Raw genomic sequence first — 6789 nt, forward strand, 5'->3', positions numbered from 1 at the left:
GATGTTTGAATTTAACTCCTTTGTTTAGCTTTTTCTTAACTATGACCAGTAGCAATTTGTAACCACCAGCTCCATTAAATAATAATAAATATTCCTAACTCATTTTGGGGGGAAATATGGGTTTAGTTTTTGAGACTACTTCCTGTTGATTGGGTATGCTGTTAATCTTTGGACCCTCGGAAAATTTATGATAATTGTTATATCTTGGCTGGAGTAGTCTATGGGGTTCGATCATCTCAGTCAGCAGCCTTGAAGCTGTTTTGAATGCTGGATCATTTGAGATATCCATTTTCATTGGTATCTGGTCTACTTGCTCTGAAAATTCATAAATTTTTAAAGGAAATATAGATATCTGCATTAATACAAGTATAGACTTTGCATTGTACATAAGTTAGTCAAAGATGAATTTTTATGTGTTTGAGCAGGCAAAAAGTATATTATGTGTCTTGTAAGTTTTTTAAGATTTATTTTTTTCTTATGTTTATAGTCAGGATTTTCAGGGGGTCTTCCTCAATAAAACATGATTTTCTTTAGCACAGAATGAATCCATAGCCTCTCATTTCCTGGGAAAATAGAAGCATAACTTCTTCCCCAAAGTAATACATCTTTAGCTTAAATTTTGAAATCAAGAAATCTTTAAAATATATAGTTTTGTTTAATCTAGCAGTTTTTATAGTTCAGTGTCCCTTAGCAGCCAGACAACACAATAACATCTGAAATCCTGACTCTGAATATTTTCCATCTTTAGATGGCTTTTCTTTAATATTGCTTTATGCCCTCCTTAAGGAATTTGCCCTATAATTTTTAAACTATTTTTATATATTCTATTTCTTCTCTCTTCTAAGTCTATGCACATTTTAAAACACACTGTGATCCATTTAGAGACCTTTTCCATCTGAATCTGTCTTTACAGTGTATCTTTAACATTTTATGTCTATGTAAACAAAAATTCTAAACCTGCCATGCAGCGTGTTAGTAGAGCTCTCAAGCCTACAGCTGCTTCCTAAATAACCAGCTCATAGACTTATGATTACTTATAAAACTCATCCAATCATTTAGGCTTGTTACTACCTAACTCTTACATTTAAATTAACCCATATTTCTTATCTATGCTTCCACTTTGTTCATGGCTTGTTACCTCGTTTTCTACATATCCTACTTCCTCAGCAGCTGGCTGGAGTCTCTCCTGACTCTGCCCTTCTTCATCCCAGCATCCTTAGTTTGGTTGTCATGCCTATACTTCCTGTCTGGTTACTAGCCAATCAGCTTTTTATTAAATGAATCCTAGTGACAAATTTTCACAGTGTACAAAAGGATTATTGCACAACATATTAGTACTTTGGAACCCCCCCCCCCAGCTTCTGTTTACTTCTCTATAACAGTCTTTCCAAAAAATCAACTTAATATTGAATTGATTCCTTTTTAAAATACAAATCATTCTACAGGTAGTAAGAGAGCCTTATAATGCACCAAGATTGATAGAGAGTACCTTGAAGGTCAATAAAAATGTTATCAGCCACATCCAGGTACAGACAGCAGTTCAACACTTAAAAGTTTTTTTTTATTCCTGAAGAGGGACCGCTCTTTCCTTATCTGTGTTCCAGCATATGCCCCTTTATGCTTACTAAGATCTGGAACTAATTAAAAGTGTTAAGAAAATATAGTTTCTGATCATCTCAGAATTTAACTCACCCTACTTCCTCTGCATGACCAGATGTTATATGTGTCTGTGTTCATATGAATGTGTATATATGTATTTTCATGGAGGGCAGAGGTATATGCCTGTGCATGTGTAGAGGCAGCAGGTCAACCACAGGTATCTGTTCTTAGGAGGCACTCTCCTCCTTGTTTTTTAGAAACAAGAGCTCTTACTGAGGCTTTGGACTTGCTGATTAGTCTAGGTGGGTGGTCAGCAAGCCACAGGGATTCCCCTGTCTTGGCTTCCCCAGTGTTATAATTACATGTGTGCTTGCAACCACACCCAAGTCTTTGTGTTTTGTTTTTTAATGTGAATTCTGGGATTTGAGCTCAAGTCCACATGTTTATGGGGCTAGAATTTTATTACTGAGCTAACTGCAAAGTCCTCCCTCTTGGTGTTCACTCTTTTATCCATGGTTTTATTTTTCTTCAAGTGAATCAGAGCAGATTTTGAAAGGCATGTCATTCTAAATTTCTACTGAACTTTAAGTTTCTTAGTTTCACCTGAATGCTACTGTAACCTGGTAAAAGTAGTATTAAGCATTTCCTACAGAAGTTGATGGTCTGCACACCATCCTAACACACAAGTTCAAGTGCATCTTTCTGTTGAGTGGATGTACCAATAGTAGTGACATTTTTTTTCAAAGGGTCAGTGGTTGCCACAAAATGATTTTGCTATTGGATAACTGTTTAGCACATAAAGTTTCATTCTTTTTAGTAGAAGCTCAGTAAAGCAGAAAGAGTGACTGATGGAAACTCAAGTGGTTTCATATATATAACCCACTTCCTGTCCTGGTGTGATAACAAGAGCATTGGGCTGAATAAAATCTCACTTAACAACTGGGTGCTGCTATGATTAGAAGTGACTGGAACAACCTTTCTGAACTTTGGTTTTCTTGCCTGGAAAGAGTTCGGTTTAGAGAAAAGTCAGTAGTTGTCACGCTAATTTGTTCTATAGACACTAGTCTTACAAACTGTGTATGCATTCCAACACACTGTTCTGTTGGCTCGGTTTTCAAGCCACAGCATAAGATTTGCATTTGTCCAATTCTAGTTTCTAGAATTCTCTGGGTAAACCAGCACCTCCCAGAAAAGAGAAAGCACTGCTCTGGCAGGAGTCATTGCAGTATTCAGTGTTCCCTGGAGAATGACTTTCCCAGACTTTGGTGAATAGCCATGACTGCAATGTACAATGCACATGTTTTAGAGTCCTCATCTCTTCTGTAAAGCATGGACATTACACAGTTGTCAAGTGTGCAATACCAAGTGGCCAATGGAAAATGATGAGTGTATGAAAGAGGGAGGGAATCAAAAATAAGCAGAGAGTTCACTGACGTTTCTCAACCTTATTTATCAATCTTATTTTGTGGTTCTTCAAAATGATTTGAAAGTGTTAGGGATATAGCTCATGGGATAAAAGAACTTGCCACACAAGAATTAGAATCTGAGTTCAAAACTCTGATATACACATAAAGCTGAACACAGAAGCACATGTCTGTGTATCACCAGCACTCCTAATGTGACATGGGAGCTGAAGACAAGAGAATTCATGGAGGCTCATGAGTCAACCAGTCTAGTGTACACAGTCTCCCTTCTCAAGAAAGATGAAAGGTGAAGGCTGACAGCTAAGGGTGTTGTCACCTCAACACACATGTGATGTCAATTATTTCCCTTCACTCAAAGAGACATAATATACATACATAGATTTGTAAAAATTGCTTCAGTTATGGGTTGTGTCAGTCACCAATCACCAATAAAGCTAAACTACTCACTTTTCTATTACTTTGATCTCTTAAATGGCTTTCTTTAACAAATTTATATAATTTGTCATATTAAATTGCAGTTATTTTGAAAATAATTTTATAATGTAACTCAAAGTGTCAAAACACCTTTAAAAGGTGAGATCACAACACATAGAGTATATGATTTTTTGTTCAGTTTTTTATTGGTGTTTTGTTTTGTTTTGTTTTGTTAGAACGCCCGTTTTGGTTGTTTAAGTGAGAACACAAATCTAAGGTAAGGGAGGAATTTGCATTTGCAGATTCCATTCAGCAACTGTCCATGCAAGGAGGGACGGTTGAACTGTGCCCTAGGAAAGCATCAGATTTCCAGAGAGAAAGGAGTTATTTTGGTTAATAATTCTTCCCTGTCTATCACGGCAGGGAAGCCGTGGCTGCAAGAGTTCAGAGCAGCTGGCCACATGGCACCTGCAGTCTGGAGGCAGAGGTGATGAATGTTAGAGCACAGCAATTTTTCTCCTTTCTAAGCAGTGCAGAATCCCAGGCCAGGGCACAGTGCCACCAAATTTAGGGTGTGCCTTCCCACTTTAGTTAATCTAATCAGAATCATTCCTTAGGAGCATGACCAGAGACTAAGCTAATCTAGACCATCCCTTGCAGGTGTTTTCAGAGGCTGGCCTCACAGTCATTCTAGAGCTTGTCAAGTAGGCAATCAGTGTTAACTATCACAGCCTCTTTAGAGCAATTTTTAATTTAGTTGAGGGTTAGAAATTTTGCTGAATTGGATTATTTGGAATTTTGATGTTTAATTTCTTGAGTTTTTTGTATTTTTGTAGATCAGTCCTCTGTCTGACGTAGGGTTAGTGAAGATCTTTTTTCATTCAGGAGGCTGCCTTTTTGTCTTATAGACTGTGTCCTTTGCCTTCCAGAAGCTTCTCAGTTTCAAGAGGTCTCATTTATTTATGGTTGCTTTCAGTGTCTGTACTGCTGGGGTTATATATAGAGAGTGGTCTCCTGTGCCCATGCATTGAAGACTATTTCTCACTTTCTCTTCTATCAGGTTAGTTTAATCAGATTCATATTGAGATTTTTAATCCATTTGAACTTGAGTTTTGTGCATGGTGATAGTTAGGGATCTATTTGCATTCTTCTAAATGTTGAAATCTGTTAATGGCAGCACCATTTATAGAAGATGCTTTTTTTCCATTGTATTTTAGCTTCTTTGTCAAAAGTGAGGTGTTTAAAGGTGTGTGGATTTATATCCAAGACTTGGATTTGATTCCACTGGTCAACCTGTCTGATTTTATGCCAATAGCAAGCTGTTATTTTTTTTTGTGTGTGTGTGTGTGTGTGTGTGTACACATTGGTTTTATTGTAACAAAACAACTTGTACACTTCAACATTTAAAATGAGCATCTTTTCCTCCCAGTGAAAACCAAAAAACTAAAACTAAAAATAATTAAAAATAAAGTTACAACAGAGAATGTGAACTCCAAATAAACCCCTACAGGTTCTGCTGATTCTCTCATTGAGTGGTAGGGCTCGAGTCATCGTTAGGAGAGAATTTTATTTTAAAAGTGTCATCTTAAACTGCAAGGATGTCTGTTAAACATCACAATTAAACATGCCAAAGGAGAAGCCATGTTGTCACGATGCTCACTTACCCCCCCCAGACACTTCAAACCCACCCTTGCTGACCTTCTAACCCCCCCTTTTTTCTTTTTTTTTTTCTTTTTATTGAACAAGAGAAAGTAGACAGATACATGTTGGTAAATGCTAACTGTCTGTATTCACATAGACACAGTGTAATCTCTGAGCTCAATATACAGAGAAAGGAAAAAAGCTAGAATTCTATGCACTACTACACAGGGGCTTAGCACCCCACCCCCAGCCTCCAGCAGAGTCAAGGGGGCTGGAGGGCTTTTCTTTTTTCCCACAGAGCACAGTGGTGGTGGTGTTGAATCCACAGTTCAAGACAAGAAAACATAAAAATGAATGTAGAACAGAGTAGTGGAGATTCTTTTCCCATTGTATTTTGCTCAAGACATTTCCCCAAAAATAAGTTGAGAACCATGGTATTGAGAAGCGAGACCTCAGAAACAGGGCAACTGAGCACAAGAGGGATTGTGGACAGGAGGGAAATGAATGCAACTTACTCCCAGGGACTGCAGATCTTTAAAAAATAAAAAGAAAATAAAAAAGAGAGTCGGAATCCATCAGTCTTCTGTGCTAGTCATCCTCGCCTTCATCCTCCTCTCCTTCTTCCCCTTCATCAGCATCTTCATCTTCATCTCCTTCTTCATCAATATCTTCCAAGCCTTCTTCTTCTTCTTCTTCTTCATCATCATCATCATCTTCTGCCTCTCCCTCTTCATCGTCCATATCAGGAACCAAATAGTACTGCAAGGGGTTTGGCCAAATGTCATCTTTGATGACTTCTCCTAACTCACCTGCATCAGAGTGGTCAATAAACCAGGTAAAGAAGCTCTCTGGCTCTTCGTGTTGTCTCTTCCTACTGGCCTTATTCTGTGTTTGACTCGAGTGTTTTGTCAAATCCTTTCCAGATTTCCATTTGATTTCAGTGGACTTTGAGGATGGGTCACCACTCTCATTCAGATGAAATTTTTTGGAGAGGACTTTATTTTCGAAGTAGGGATTTTCATCAAAATAAAAATCTATTCTGTAACCTGATTTAATGTCTTCAAATTCTGTTACTTCAACTCTGATTAAATAATGCAGAGCCTCTTCGTCTTCCTCCCCAAGCAGTGCAGACACTTGTGGATGATTGACAAATGTGGTTACCCAAAAAATTTGGGATTTTAGCGATCAATTCTGACCTCTTCTGAAAAAATGGTTTGGCGGAGTTTGTTATATTTTTGTTCTACTTTTAGTATTTCCTCACTTGCTTGTTCATTAAGTCGTCTATTTCATTTTGTACATCGTCAATGTGTTCAATTGCTTCTTGCTGTTCTTTTTCTCCCTTTGGCAGGCCGGGAGAGGCAGACTTGTCCTCCAGTTTCGGGGAAGGAGCCGATTTGGGTTTCTTGGACTGAGGCAGAAATGCAGATTGCTGTTTCGGGGCCATAACACGAGGGAAGTGGCTAGAGGCCAGAGGCCAGATGCAGAGAGCAGGAAGAAACTCGCAGGAACTGATAGCAAGCTGTTTTCATTACCGAAGTTCTATAATAGAGTTTGATGTCAGGGATGGTGATGCCTCCAGAAGTTCCTTTATTGTACAGGATTGTTTTGGCTCTCCTGTTTTTGTTTGTTTGTTTTGTTTTCTCACGTGGAGATGATTATTGTTCTTTGAAGGTCTGTGAATAATTGTGTTGTGATTTTCATGGGGATTGCA

General features: G+C 38.1%; 1 pseudogene; it reads right to left on the reverse strand.

The window, feature by feature from the left end:
• Positions 1-5666: 5666 nt before the first annotated feature.
• On the reverse strand, positions 5667-6522 carry LOC130886017 (protein SET-like; annotated as a pseudogene).
• Between the last annotated feature and the right edge of the window lie 267 nt (positions 6523-6789).

The sequence above is a fragment of the Chionomys nivalis genome, chromosome 13, assembly GCF_950005125.1.
Source record: "Chionomys nivalis chromosome 13, mChiNiv1.1, whole genome shotgun sequence".
In the NCBI taxonomy this organism is placed as follows: Eukaryota; Metazoa; Chordata; class Mammalia; order Rodentia; family Cricetidae; genus Chionomys; species Chionomys nivalis.